Genomic DNA, 15,589 nt, shown 5'->3' on the forward strand with positions numbered 1-15,589 from the left:
ACAAAGTTTGAGCAGTTCAGTGCCCTGAAAGAAAGGACAAAGAGGCTGTCTTCGTTGCAAAAGCCGACACCGTTCATCTCCTCTCGGGAGGTATATGCCCTGGCTGCTGGACCTGGTTGTTGGATCTGGCCTCCGACACTCAACAAACTACCAAACTGCTTGCCAAAAATGCCAAGAGATGCACTTGCGTCTGTGATATCCCCAGGGAAGTGAGAAGGAGTTATAGAAACTGCTCTCCGAGTGCCATTGGAATACACAGGGCTGGATTTATCCAGATATATTCACAGGAAGATCTACATGGGTTTTAATGACCTTCCCAAGATTGTGTGACCAGCAAAGATCATTAACAATATCCAGGAAAGAAAAATAGAATCTGGATAATAAAGTCTAACATTTTCCCTTGTTTCATCTAGTTTCACTTACTCATAGGGTGCAGAGGGCAGAGCTCCCATGTCCAACCCTTCAGACCTGAGTTCCTAGCACAAAACAGCTGCTCAGGCTCCTCAGCTCTGCGGGGCGTGTGCAGAAGCATCTCGAGCAACACTGCAAGATGGCAGAAGCAGGCTGTGTGCAGAGGCACTGCCCTGGTGCTGCACTCTGAAACATAAGCAGTATGCCTGCACAGCCAGGGAGACTCCACCCCCTCTCTGCACTGATGAGATCCCTACAAAGCAGCCCTGCCCACAGCCTGTCTGGGACAGCACAGGCCCTAGAGCATGAGCTCATATCTTTCCACTATCTGTTCAAAGAATCAAGCTTTCCTTTGCTTCTGAACCCAACTTGGTCTCATTCTATTGGTTCAAAAGACACCAGGCAGACTTTGAGGGTCAGTAACAATTGAAAAACATTGCAAATTCTTTCCCAAAGTGACTGAGAAGTAAGCCCTGGAAGGTTCATTATAAGCCCTCCTTTATGGGCTTGAAATTTGTAAAAATATTTTATGTCTCCTCAGAGTAGTGTATGATTCTGGGCAGGCAGGGTTAGATTAATCTAAATGGTGCCAAGACCATCGCAGCTGTCCACACCCACCAAAGAATCCCCTAGTGATTGCCCATAAACAAGGGAATACCATAACAGATAGCAGCTCACTCTGTACAGATCATCTGATGTGGGGGGTGGGGGAGGTAAATGAAAGTGAGTAAGAGGCAAGTAGGGTAAACTTAAGTGTGCCAAGTCTTTGGTATGCGAAAGTATCAAGGCACTGAACTCTGGTAGTAAAGGTTGTTAAGGAACATAGAGGAGAGTAAGCCACCTTTGTAAATCCACAACAAAAGGCAGGGGGAAATGCTTATGGTTAAGTCCAGTATAAAATAGTCAAAGGAGAAAAGAAGCAAGGACACAGAAAAAAAGGCAAGCCGATGAAACCCTCTTAGATCAAAGGAGTTATAAAGGATGTTCAGGGTGAAATGCTTGTGAGGAAGTTCAGCTTCCGTGGGGCAGGAAGGATCACCAGATTCTTACCCCTGGTGAGGCTATGCAGCAACACTTAGGTGAAAAGAGAGTGGCCATCTCAGATTTTACAATAAAATGTGAAAATTGTCTGAATTATAGCAAAACCATCACTCATGCCTTTGTAGAATATACAGATGAGAATGTGGTCAAGAAATCTAAAATTTGCCCACAGAAGTCAAATATTTTGGAATGAAGAAAGCTCTGCTTTCACCAGGATAAAGCCTCAAGGCTCAGTGAGTCACATGGATTTAAGTTTTTATTACCACGTTAGGGCAGATGGGCAAAGCAGACTGCCCATTACAGCCTGACAGTGGAAACCCAGAAAATTGTGATGTCTGGAGAGTAGCCCCAAGACTCTGGCTTGAGTAGGTGCAAACCAGAGAAGCAGCTTGATTTTTCTCCCATCCCTCTGGACTGGATGGAGCCCACAGAAGCTGTGGGAGTCTTAGAAGGAAGACTACAATTTGTGGGATCGTCCTAGGAGTTCTGAGATGCTACTGTGCTATTCGGATTTCCCCAATTACATTTATAAAACTGAAGAATGTGCTGATTAGAAGCCTATTCATTGTGTGTCTGAGAAGCCTTTAAGGAGAGAATTCATGAGATGAAGAGGTCATGCAAATGAGATCAATTAATCACAGAGTTTTATGAAGGGATGGATGGGAGCGTGAGCCCAACATGGTGGCTGTAACTCTGCTAAGTCTCCAGCTGGACTCATGTTTGAGTCCTGGAGAGAGGAAGAAGATTAAGAGAAAATCTGAAAGAAAAAAAGGCGGAGGGGGGGGCTTTAAAACACAGCAAGGCCTCAGCATAGCTTTGAGACCTCATTCCCGGAATATGACATAGCAGGGAAAGACTATTTCCCCCTTTGCTACAGCGTGCCCCAGCCCACGGCAGGGACTTCTCAAGGATTCCTGGATACATTAGTTCTGAGAGGACCCAGTGTGCCCTTTAATAGTTAAGTAATCTGTGAGCACGTGACAAAATCTCTGCTCGCAAAACATATTCAGAGTGTGTTACAAGGAATTGAGGTTCTGTGAGAACAAAGGTGCCAGGGCCTGTGTAATTGCTTTTATTCTGTTATAATGAGATAGTATCATATCCTTGTTAATCATGTGGGCTCAGGCACCAATGGCCTGGATTCAAACTCAGGTTCCACCTTAACTGGCTGTGACCTCTGCAAACAATCACTAATATCTCTGGGTCTCAATTGTCACATTTATCAAGTAGGGATGATAGCAGGACCTAATTCATAGAATTATTGTGAGGATTATGTAAGTAAGGAGCTTGGAAGAGTTTCCTGGCACATAAAAATGGTCTAACAAATGTTAAGTTTGTTTCTTGCTTTTTGACTAATATATGTACTCACTAGCTTGTGATAGCTAAGGAAATATGTGAAAGAAATATTTCTTCACCAAAACCAGAAAAGATTTCTATCACTCACATCAAATCTATCACTCACATCAAATCTATCACTCACACCAAATCAGAAGCTCGAGCAAGCTTCTGAGATCTCTACTAGGGTTCACTGATGCCTGGACAGGTACTTCCTGCTCCAAAAGTCATTTAAAGGAGCTTACGGTGGATATATGATCTCTAAATAGGTTTAAATAAGTATAGGAACATAAAATGGAATCACGATAGAGCTAAAAAACATACACTTTTGCTAGCTCAGCTATATAACAGAGAGTTCAAGAGTTCTCCAATTAAGATAGAAGTCTGTTTTTATGTGACCTAATCTGGCAGGGATAATGGGACAGGGAAAATTGATGTTAATGTTGCCCTTTTTATATCTCAAGTGCACAATTGTGATGGAGCTAAGCATATAGTGCTATCCCACTACAGAGCTATATCAAAAAATGAGAAGGAAGAAGTAAAGAAATTAACTCCAATTCTGTTTCCCTGTCTCAGCATCACTCAATGAAACCAACTCCTTGGATCAAATTAAATATGGAATCGATGGAAACCAAGGAAGTAAAAGGCAAGCTTAAAAAAGCAATGAGTATGAGTGCTTATCAAACATCTTCATGTATGCTAACTACTCTGTATTATCTAGGAATGGTTCATCACTTGTTAATAGAAATAATTCTGCAAAGTGGGTATACTAAAGAATTGTCATATGTGTATAGGTTGCAATGCAAGAAATTTGTCCATTGCTGGTAAAGCATCTGGAAATTGTTGGATTGTTAAAGGTGAATAGTAATTTGGCAAACATAAAAAGATGTCCTCTGAAACCTGAAATAGGCAATAATATTTTACAATTTTAAAGAAAACTGTATTTTAAACATGAAGTTTAATTTGCCTGGAGTCTGTGATCATTCAGGCAGTACAGAAAGAGATAATGGAAAATACAAATTTTCATTGCATTTTTTGTTTAATTTTAATGGCTGCCCCCGTGCTATATGGAAGTTCCCAGTCCAGGGATTGAATCTAAGCTGCAGCTTCAACCTGAGCCACAGCTGCAACAACAAGCAACAATGGATCTTTTAACCCTTTGCACCTGGCCAGGGATTGAGCCCTCACCTCCTCAGAAATCCAGACCACTGCATTGGGGTTTTTAACCCACTGTACCACAGCAGGAACTCCCAACTGCATTTTAATGTAGAATGAGTTTTATGCACATTTCCCAATGATCTGAATTCAAAATTCAAATCAGACTTTATTACAAAGTGGGAAGAAATTTGCAACTAAGCACTTTAATAACCATACCAGACCCTTGGTCAGTCTGTCTATGTGGCCAGACTTTCATCCTCCGCCTCCTCCACAAAGTATGTGTGACAACACAGACAGAGCACATCATTCCTCCTTTGACCCCCAAACAGATTCTACTCTGATTTTCTTTATCCCACTGGTAGCTCCATTCTCTCAGACTCAGAGTCCTAATGTCTGAGTCAACTCTGACTCCTCCTTCTGCTTTCCCTTCTCCCTCTCCTTCTTCTTGTATAGCCTATCAGTAGCCACACCCTGTGCCTTCTATCCCAGCTAAGTTTCTTGCATGAATATTCTACTTGCTCTCATAACCTTTCTCCTGACTTCCTATGAGATCCACCTGAAAGTCCCTGGCTTCTGCTTCACCCTCCATGTAACTCATATTATGCACTGTGATCACAGGGATATTGAACCCTAGATTTTTTAAAAGGCAGGTAAGTTTAGGTTCCATCTTTCTTAGAGAAGAAAGTAGAGCAATTGTGCACTGATTTACAAGTTTAAAAACCTTGACTTGCTTGATGCGAAAATAAAAATAAGAAATATTGAAAGAAATACAAGGATGCCCTACTCTTGATCTGCCACAGCTTGGTGATTTTCATGTCCCTGCGTCTCCTTGGAAAACTTAATGGAAACCCTAACAAGGAGCCAACACAAGATGAGTAATGGTTACTGACTCAGACAAGAACAAGATGTCTCCAAATGAGGGAAAACACTGCTCCAACCACAGGAAATCAGAAGCAGGAATCATCATAAGAGCCAAAAGACAGCCTTGAAGCAACACATCTGCCAACCACCAAAAATCTCCTTAGGTTACAACTGAATTAAACTAGTGGCTGTCCTCTGAGTAAAGACTTCAGTGCTAAAGTATACTATCCTCTCCAATCCCTTAAATAAGTCTTCCTTTTGATGTATTGTTTAATTCCTTTGTGGCAGGAATTTCCTAAGCTTCTCTTTGCTATGCGAGAGGACTATCTACCCATTGAGGGAGGATCTGTGTATTAATGATATTTTTTGCAGCTCTTGGGATGTAGCTGTGCTACATAATGCTGGCTTTCAACCCAATAAATCTTTTTCTCTTCTTGCTCATTAACACAATCCAAATGTTGGAGTCCTCACTAATGTTCCCAGATAAAACTTATACAGGGATCCCCCACTTTTCAAGTTTGGTTTATCCCACTTTTACAAAAGACCTACATTAATACACATTAATGTGTATTTTCACTAATCAAAAGAAATTCCAAGAGGATTTTGCTTTTATGAAAAAAGGTGAAAAAAAAATGTTTAGCATTTTTTCTTTTTTTCTTTTTTTTTTTTTTTTTTTTTTGTCTTTTTAGGCTGCACCCACAGGATATGGAGGTTCCCTGGCTAGGGGTCCATTCGGAGCTGTTGCTGCCAGCTTACGCCAGAGCCACAGCAACGCCAGTTCTGAGCCGCATCTGTGACCTACACCACAGCTCATGGCAATGCCTGATCCTTAACCCACTGAGCAAGGCCAGGGATCAAACCAGCAACCTCATGGTTCCTAGTCAGATTTGTTTCAGCTGCACCACAACAGGAACTCTGTGTTCAGCATTTATATAGTAGCTGTTACAGAGGCAGAGAGTGGCTGTTACAGAGGACCGCCAAGCTCCTTCCCCGGGGAACTGCAGTCAGCATCTCAGCATCAGGCCACCATAGCTTTGAACTTTGTGAGCAGCTATGCTTTATCTCCATTTATTGTGCATCCATTAGCAAGACGTGTCCTAAGGTAATTGTTACTTTGCCTTATACCATTACAGCTTATGAAAGGTTTCATAGGAACACACTACTTTCAGAGAACAGGGGAAACATGCATTTCCCAGCTTGTCTTGCAGATAAGGACAGCCATATGACATAGTTCTGGTCAATAAAATGTAAGCTGAAGTAATTGGTTGGAGCTCCAAAAAAAATCTCTAAAAGACTCAGTGGGCATACACCTTCTTGCTCTTTCCCATTTTTTCCTTTCTCCTGCCTGGAACGTGGGCACAAGGGCTAGAAAGGCAACTACAGCCACCATCTTGCAACCATGAAAGAAAGGCAAGAGAATCGTAAAGACTTCAGCCCCCAACAGCCTCAAGCTGTTGAACCAATACCAGCAACCATCTATATCTGGTTTTCTCATTACATGAGGAAATAAATCACTATTTAGTTAATTACTAACATTCATGTTTACTATTAAGTGCACTTGATCAAAAAAACTGATATAGTAGTTTAAATGGGGAATAACAGAAATAATTACTATTCTGGCCATGATCTGTGATGTATCTATCTTTTTGTGAACATGGCATCTGTCTGTGTGTCTGTGTTTGTGTGATGGGTTGTACTCTCACATCTACAGTATGCTATGCTAACTCTCAGATGATGTTATGTGCTGAATATTTGTGTTCCCTCAAAATTCAGAGTTGAAGCCCTACCTCCCAACGTGTTGGCAATCAGAGACTGGGTGGGCCTTTGGGAGGTAACTAGGGTTAGAAGGACATAGAATTGGATGTGAATCCAGGACATCCAACTACAAGTCATGAGTTCTTTCCATTTTCTTGGGCAAATTTACTTAACTCTGAATCTTGGCTTTCCCTGCTATAAAATGGGAGTATTTGGTACTACCTATTAAACGCAGTGTTTATAAATCACTTAGAGTAGGGCTGGGCAAAGGGTAAATGTTCAATAAAAGCTGCTGCTATTATTAATCATGATGATGAAAATGCCCTGAATTAGATAACTGCTCCTAAACTCACTATATCTAACAATAGAAATGACATACTAAAATTTAAGAAGATAAATTATCCAAATTGAGAAATGTATTAAATTCAAAACCATTTAGATGTATAAAAAAGACAGCTTCTAGAGATAAGATCTCAACCACACTTTCCATGTTGCCTTTGTGATGAAAACAAGTGACCCATGTCTTCAGCTTATTGGCATAAAGGTGCTCTTCTGGATCTCCAAATATATTTATTTGAGGAGTTTTCAAAAGTAATATCACACCTGAGCTAGAAGAGCTGATTAAAAAATTGAACTGTAGCCCTATGTTTAAGGGTGCTAAGATTTCTAATTTCATAGAACAACAAAAAAAAACCTGCAGAATAAATTAATGTATCATAAATTATGGCCTTCCTGCCACTTATAAAAGCACAGTTGTTGTCTACAGATGTGATAAATTCATTTGAGTAATAATAAAATAAAAAAATAATAAAAATTTAAAAAAGCACAGTTGTTGTTACCAAAACACAGAGGCCCTGGTTGGTAGAAACAAAAATTGCTTTGCATGTAACTCTTCCCTTTCCTATGGCTCCAAGAGAGATGAGGATTGTCTTTATTAAACCAGTTCTCATATTTCCAATTATGACAGTAAATTGGTTGAATAACAGTATCCCTAACGTTGAAGTCAACCTTTGTCTTTGCTTCTAAAGGGTGTGTTTGTTTTTTCATCCTAACCCAGAACAACACATGCTTGTCTTGAGTTTTACCCTCTGCAGATCACTCACTTTCTTTTTAAATGTGTAGATTAAAGAAAGGAGAAGAACTTACTATTGAGAATATCTTTGGGTTAAACTTTGAGTTTCCTAATTTGGAAATTTATTTTAGTGTTGGATTATTTTGTAATCACTTATCAAATGATGGCTAAAACTGTAGGCTCAAAGAGGAATATCTGAATCTTCCAGGGTTTTTGAAACAGGAGGAAAGAGGGAAGGGCACAACCCTTAAAAATGACATAGACATTGAGAATACAACAAAAACTGATTAGAATGAATTAGGTCCAAAATGGCAGAAGATTTTACTTGCAATAGATCTTGAGTCTCATTATACACTCACTATAATACATTAGTAGCTAAATGACACACAGGTGACATGACAGTTATGAGGCCAACCATAACAGGCAAATATTTGCGTGATGGCCCAGTTCTTAGAAATCCCTGCCCCTTCCCACTGAAATAGTTGGAATAATCCTCCCACTCATTAGCCTATGAAAATATGTAGTCTATAAAAACTAGCCACCACATATTTCAAGGCACTCTCAAGCCTTTTAAGATTGACTGCATTCTATCTATGGAATGTGTATCTTTCAGGCTGCTCTACCTACTGAGATAGCCTACATTCTGTCTATCTCTCTCAATAAATCTACTTCTTACCTATAATGTTTCCTCTCACTGAATTCCTTCTGTACTGAGACATAAAGAGCCTGAAATTCAGTTAAGTCCTGCGACCAGGTGTGTGATTTTAATTAAAAGACAGTTTTACCATATGATATCACTTATAACTGGAATCTAATATCCAGCACAAATGAACATCTCCTCAGAAAAGAAAATCATGGACTTGGAGAAGAGACTTGTGGTTGCCTGATGGGAGGGGGAGGGAGTGGGTGGGATCGGGAGCTTGGGCTTATCAGACACAACCTAGAATAGATTTACAAGGAGATCCTGCTGAATAGCATTGAGAACTATGTCTAGATACTCATGTCGCAACAGAAGAAAGGGTGGGGGAAAAAACTGTAACTGCAATGTATACATGTAAGGATAACCTGACCCCCTTGCTGTACAGTGGGAAAATAAAAAAAAAATAAAAAAATAAAAGAAAGGGAGAGCCTACAACAGGCACATGAAAAGATGCGCAACACCATTAAAAATTAGAGAAATCAAAAAAAAAAAAAAAAAAAAAAAAAAAGACAGTAGGTTCAAGTCCCAATCTGAGTTTTGTGATTTCATTTTTGGAGGACTTCTTTGCAAATAAATTGAGTCAAAATTTTATTTATTTTTTTTTAGACAAAGTATGTGGCTTTATGCCAATTTATTTTATTTTTTGTTTGTTTTATTATTTTAATTTTTTTCCACTGTACAGCATGGGGACCAAGTTACTCTTACATGTATACTTTTTTTTTCCCCACCCTTTGTTCCATTGCAATATAAGTATCTAGACATAGTTCTTGATGCTACTCAGTAGGATCTCCTTGTAAATCCATTCCAAGTTGTATCCAATAACCCCAAGCTTCCAATCCCTCCCACTCCCTCCCTCTCCCCCCGGGCAGCCACAAGTCTATTCTCCAAGCCCATGATTTTCTTTTCTGTGGAAAGGTTCATTTGTGCTGGATATTAGATTCCAGTTATGATATCATATGGTATTTGTCTTTGTCTTTCTGACTAATTTCACTCAGTATGAGAGTCTCTAGTTCCATCCATGTTGCTGCAAATGTCATTATGTCGTTCTTTTTATGGCTGAGTACTATTCCATTAAATAAATGTGTAGGAATGAGACCTAGCATATCTATGTGGAAAGAAATGATCATGCTTGGTATAACTTTGAAATGGCTCTTAATTGTGTTCTCTGTATTGACTCGTGGGAACACAGGGAATGTTTTTCACTCTTCCTTTTGCTCTTCATGGCTATATCTGGTCTGCTTTTTCTAGTAAGCTATGAAATATTAAATAGCATCCTTTTCTGTCTAAACCAACAAAATAGTTGTCACTTTCAATTGAAAATTTATCAACAGAAGTGTCAATTACCTTAATAGAAGGAAGGATATTCACAGGTGTTTCATTAATAATAGTAATCCACTGGATTCTTCTCTACAAACCAACTCAATTCACCAGGCAATCTCATCTCAGGTTGTAACAGGACCACTACATAATTTGTGGGGCTCAGTCAGAATGTAAATGATGGACAAGCCCCTTTGTTCAAAAATTATTAAGAATATCATGATGGTGATAGAGGAGCATTAAACTAGCATGAGGAAATTTCTTAGCTCAGGGCCCTAAGCATCTTCACAATTCACACACCCATGAAGCCAACACTGGATTGCATATATCCTGTCAAAATTATTTGCATTATGCTATTACATAGACAATGTGAATGTGTACTTACTATACAAGGAAGCTAAGGTGCTGTCCTTTGACTTTGACAGCTTTTTGCCAGAGGACATGGATATTAAATTATGTCCAATACCAAATTACCCAGAAAATTTAAAGCATAAACCCAAATGCAGAGGTCAGATACCACTAAGCCTCACAATCTCTCTCTGCATGCATTGGTATTTACTAAGAACTCTCAAATATCAATCCTCTTTGCCACGTCCCTCTACATCCCCATCCATGAATTTGCATCCAGATGCAAATAAGCCTTTATGTAGTATCCATGTGCAAATAGTCTTAATCAGGCCAAAGCTATAGGAAAATTCCACATATAGATGATACTTGTTATTCTCTCTTCAGTGAAAGAATATACAGTCTTCTTGGATTTGAACACAAGGGGGGAAAGGTCTTGGTTTTTTTAATTTGTTTTGTTTATTCTCTGCTTTTTGTTTTTTATAACTAAAGACCATACAGAATTGTGCAGCAATGAGGCAATCCAGGTGAAGGTCTGAACAAGTGATTGGGCTACAAGAGTGAGTCTAGAAAGTAATTCCATATGAAGCTAAAGGAATGTATAATGTCGAATTTTAAAAAGAAGAAAAGACTGGAGTTCCCATCGTGGCTCAGCTGTTAATGAACCCAACTAGCATCCATGAGGATGCAGGTTCAATCCTTGACCTTGCTCAGTGGGTTAAGGATCTGGCATTGCTGTGAGCTATGGTGCAGTTCACAGATGCGGCTTGGATCCTGCATTGCTACGGCAGTGGCATAGGCTGAGGGCCATAGCTCGAATTCGACCCCTAGCCTGGGAACTTCATATGCCATGGTGCGCCCCCCCCCCAAAAAAAAAGACAAAAAAATTTAAAAAGTTAAAAAATAAAAGATGATTAACCTGAATTATAAAAATAAAAATGCAAATTAAAATTTCATTAAGGTACCATGTCTAACCTACTAGACTGGCATAATCCAAGAGTTTGAGAGCAGATTCTGATGGTGAGATTGTGGGGAAACCAGTACTTTCATGCATTTGTAGTGGAAGAGTCATGTAGTACAACACCTATGGAGGGCTATTTGAGTGTAGCTATCAAAGTTACAAATTTACAAAAGGTATACACTCTTTCAACTAGTAAACCCACTTCTACGACTTTCTTCTCAGACATTTACGTACATTAGAAATGACATGTGCACAAGGATATTTATTACAACATAGTTGTAATAGCAAAAGATAATAAACCCATACAGCTATCATTAGGAAACTAGTTAAATGAGTTAAACTACACTAATGAAATGGGATGTCCACCAGCTGAATAGAAGAATAAAGGTGCATTCATTCTATCAATAGAAAAGACAGGTTTCTAGGTACTGAGAGTGTATACAATGTGCTCCTCAATTGTACTAATAAGGGGGAGGGAGACAAGATATTTGTATTTGACTATGTCTGCAGGGAAATTTTATGGAAGAACATCTAGAAAAGCTAATAAAAAGTAATAAAAATAATTACCTATGGATAAAGGGAAGGGTGGGAATTGGGCAAATGGAAAATAGGAATGAGCGTGAGAAGCTTTACTGCAGGTACGTTTGTAGCATTTGGATTTTAAGGCATTTGAATATATGCCTATTTTAAAAATTAGAATTTTAAATAAATGAATGCATGACCAAAAAAAGAAACAGATTAACATGTAGTAAGTTAATAAGATTTGATATGTTCTTTGTACACAGAAGAAACTGAAGGCAAGGGAAGTGAGACAAAGGGATAAATTCGGAGTTAGGATTAAACTATACATACTACTATACATGAAATGGATAACCAACAAGGACCTACTGTACACCACAGGGAACTATATTCAATATATTGTAATAACCCGCATGGGAAAATAATCTAAAAAATAATATTATATATATAATAGTTCGCTGTATACCTGAAACTAACTCAAAACTGTATATCATCTATATGCCAATAAAAATTAAAAAAAAAAAAAAAGACAAACCCAAATCCAAAGACAGTGGCAGAGCCTGCACTGGAACCCCAGAGAATCAGAGGACTCTGCTGCAATGAGACATAGTAACACTTTTGTATCTGAGTCATCAGAGGTAGCAAGGTGGCCAGGGCCACAAATCTACTAATTTGATATTTCTTAGCAATGAATATTTCTCATCTCTGAAGCTCTTAACATTGGAGTGAATTTTATGTTTTTATAAACAATGTTTGACTTCTAATTGAAACTGCCAAGCCATGTGTCATCCACATTTTTAATAAGACATAAAATTGCTAAAGACATGGAATATGTCACAAAAAGTCTCAGGGAAAAATTAGAAAACAAAGCAAGAAACTGAGTACTGGGGAGCTGGGGTATCAAAGTCAATTTAGAAGCAATAAAAGTGCTTGTGTCAAGACTTGGAGAAGGTTCTGCTTCATTAACTATACTGCCTGGCGGGGAGTAAAAAAGGCCCCAAATAGCAGGACTTTTGTACTTGGTCGTGATCCTCACAGACATGCCACACTTGGCACACTCCTCTCATCCCTCCTTCTACCACCTTAATTCATTTCTGATATTATTCATGAAAGCATCTCTTTCTTCTGCTAAATAAGGAGGTCAGAGGTGATGTCTCCTTCATTTTCATGTACCCCATGCCCAGCACAGTACCTTGAGCATACTAAGCTCCTAGATTTTTAGAACACTGGAAACAGAAAGGGCTTTCAAAAATATCTACTCCAACTTTTTGGCACTTGTTTAAAAGCAACAAACCCATATTCAGATGAACAGCTATATAAAATACTCAATATATAAAACAGATTTTTTTAATAAGAGAAAGAGAGATGCTTTAGCTGAAGAGGAAGCCAAGGAGGAGAGAGCAGACAAAGGTCAACTCATAGAAGTCTCTTTCCCATTCCTCTTGCACCTCAGGGATCACAGTTCAGAAACTACTGATGCAGTGCAATCCTTTCATTTTCTAAATAGAGACATTCCTTTAAAGTTTTGTACAATGAACAGACGTAGCCAAGGTGGGGCTGGTGTGTGGCCTATGGGAATATGGGTTCTATCTAGCTGAATTGGGTGGGGACCTGGAGAGAGCAGAATCTATGCAGGCTCTGGAAACACACAGCCTCTTCTTTCCTAGGGTCCATGTTTGGAGGAGATGCTCTTTAGGGACAGAAAACAACATCTGTTCTACCAGGTTCTGCTCAGTCTTTCTGAAACAAATTAAGAGCTTCCCCCTGCCAGGAGAAATGGGTTGGGGTAGGGAGAGCATTGAGGTAGTGGGCATCTAGCCTAGTTCATCAAGGGCCATTCATGCCAGATCAGTTGGCAGGTAGCCTAAGGGATGAAAGACCTGTTTAAGGTTGTTTGAGTTTGATGGGATCCATGGACCATGTGGAAGGTTAATCCTTCAGTGTATTGTGTATAACTAACACACCTAGCAACATTTGGAAGTGGGTGAGAGATTAACAACAAATAAATGAGATCATTGCAAAGAGGGACAGGTGCTCTGAAGAAAACAGAAGAATGGTGTTTTAGACAGAATGAGGACAGTTTTGTTGCAATAACAAACAACTCCCGAAATCTCAGTGTCACAAAGCAACAAAGTTAGTTTTTTCTTCATACCCTACACCAGGGGACTCTGATTCTTGTGGTGCTAACACCTGGTTCACACCAAGGCAGATGAGACTCCACCATCACATCGTTTTTACATATGTCCTATCGCCCAGAGCTTGTTCCAGAGGCCTGCTTGACTTCAAGAACATCAGGAAAATATCATCTTTCTGTGTGTCTCAAAGGAGAGGAGAAACTTGGAAGGGTCCACAGATGGCAGGCAAGAGGGAACCGCAGGCTGATTAGGGTGATCCAGCAAAGGCTTTGTAAGGAGACATTTGAACTGGGATCTAAATGAGGAGCATAAGCCCACCAAGTGAAAGCAATATGAAAGGCATTTCAGGCAGAGGGAAAGGCAAATATAAAAGGTCTTAAGGTCACAGCAAGTGTACAAGGAAATAAATGAAAGCCAGTGTGACCAGATCACCTTGAGTGAGGAGAGCATGACAGGTGATGTGGTCAGTGAAGCATTAAGGATCATGACAAAGGATTTAGGTTTTACCCAAAGTGTGCCCCAAATTCCAATTAACTAATGGTTCTTCTTTTCAACAAAAGCAAAAAGTCATTTATATTACCCTAAAAACAAAAATTCATATTTTGCTTTAGTTTTCTGTTTCTCAGATTAAACTAAGCCTTTACCTTTTTCATATTCACCTCAGGTTCACCTTTTTCTAAGCATATGAAATACCACAAAACATCGTGACAGGACTCACAGTGTTTCCTGGAACTTTTTACCTCAGTTCTGCATTTTCTCAGCCTCGCTTCAGTCTTGATCAGTAACCAGATCTGTGCTCTTAGCTGCTGACAGAACACACATTCTCTGAAAAGGCAAAAAGCAAGGAAGTTAGCATTCTGAGAAAAAAAAAAAAAAAGAATGAACTTTATTTTCTTAGCAGAGAAATATCTCTTCTCTATTAGAACCTAGTATTTTTAGAACTGCACAAAATATAGAAAACATTTTACTCCCCACGGAAATTATCTACAGGATTAATGTTCTGGAGTTTATTGAGTTTCCAGAGTCACATTCCAAAGAAAGAGATCTTGAGACCTTTATCTTTTACGCCACTTATTTTTAAAGACAACCTCTTCAAGTCCAAAAGATGTTTTCTGCTCGCCAACAAGGATAAACATTTAATAAAACCAGGCAAATCTCTGGACTCAGGTTTCATATCTACAAAGCAGGCATAATCAGTAATAAGACAAATCCAAACATTAAGATGACAGAGCTGTGCTACGAAGCCAACCCTCCTTCCCATGTTGGCTGCCCCATGAAGGCACCAGGTATTTTCTCAGGGGTCCAGCAGAGAAGTGAATTCGGCCCTATGGCCATATAACAGGAGGTTTTCTAGGTTGTTTTGTGAAGGCCACTAAGGAGAATAACCAGGGATATTGTGCAAAATTTATCTGAGCAAGTCACTGATTGGAAGACCCTGCTAAATAGAAAGGTTTTTGTTCAGGCAACTCTGTACGGTGTCCCTAACATTTGCCCTGGAGTAGAATGTAATCATTCAACACGCAAACTTCAGAGTCAGGTAATCTGCTATCCAATCACATCTCAGACACCTACCAGCTGTTATTCAACCTCCCTAAATTTCATTTTCTCTTGTTTGAAAATGAGATAATAGGGTTTGTTTCATCAGATTATTGTAATGATTATGACATTTCATGTTCATCTGCCACATAATACATGATCCATGTTAAGTTTCAGTAAGCATTAACCTTCTCCATCATCATCAGCCTTGAGCAGTAAAGAGTCACTATGTTAAAATGTCTCACATGCTTTGGTGATGTCCATTATTCAATCTCTAGCTAGCAGGCTCGAACATTTACAAATCATCCCAAAGAGCAGATTCAATCTTAGGGAAGAAAGGCTGAAACTTCCTACAAATTCTCAGTCTTCACTACGAGGAATTTCTTCCTCTGATATGCTTTTCAGAATTTGCCCCTCTCCGTTTTTTTATCCGCCTTTTGCAT

At 39.2% G+C, this 15,589-nt stretch overlaps 1 long non-coding RNA gene across 3 annotated transcripts in view; it reads right to left on the bottom strand.

Annotated features, from left to right (window-relative positions):
* The window catches only part of LOC102162881, a 107,899-nt gene continuing 103,230 nt past the window's right edge, over window positions 10,921-15,589 (bottom strand). For all 3 annotated transcript variants that reach the window (XR_002337938.1, XR_002337939.1, XR_002337940.1), the window contains exon 5: window positions 10,921-14,435. This is a non-coding gene — a long non-coding RNA (uncharacterized LOC102162881). The remainder of the gene's footprint in view (window positions 14,436-15,589) is intronic.

The sequence above is a fragment of the Sus scrofa genome, chromosome 13, assembly GCF_000003025.6.
Source record: "Sus scrofa isolate TJ Tabasco breed Duroc chromosome 13, Sscrofa11.1, whole genome shotgun sequence".
Lineage (NCBI taxonomy): Eukaryota > Metazoa > Chordata > Mammalia > Artiodactyla > Suidae > Sus > Sus scrofa.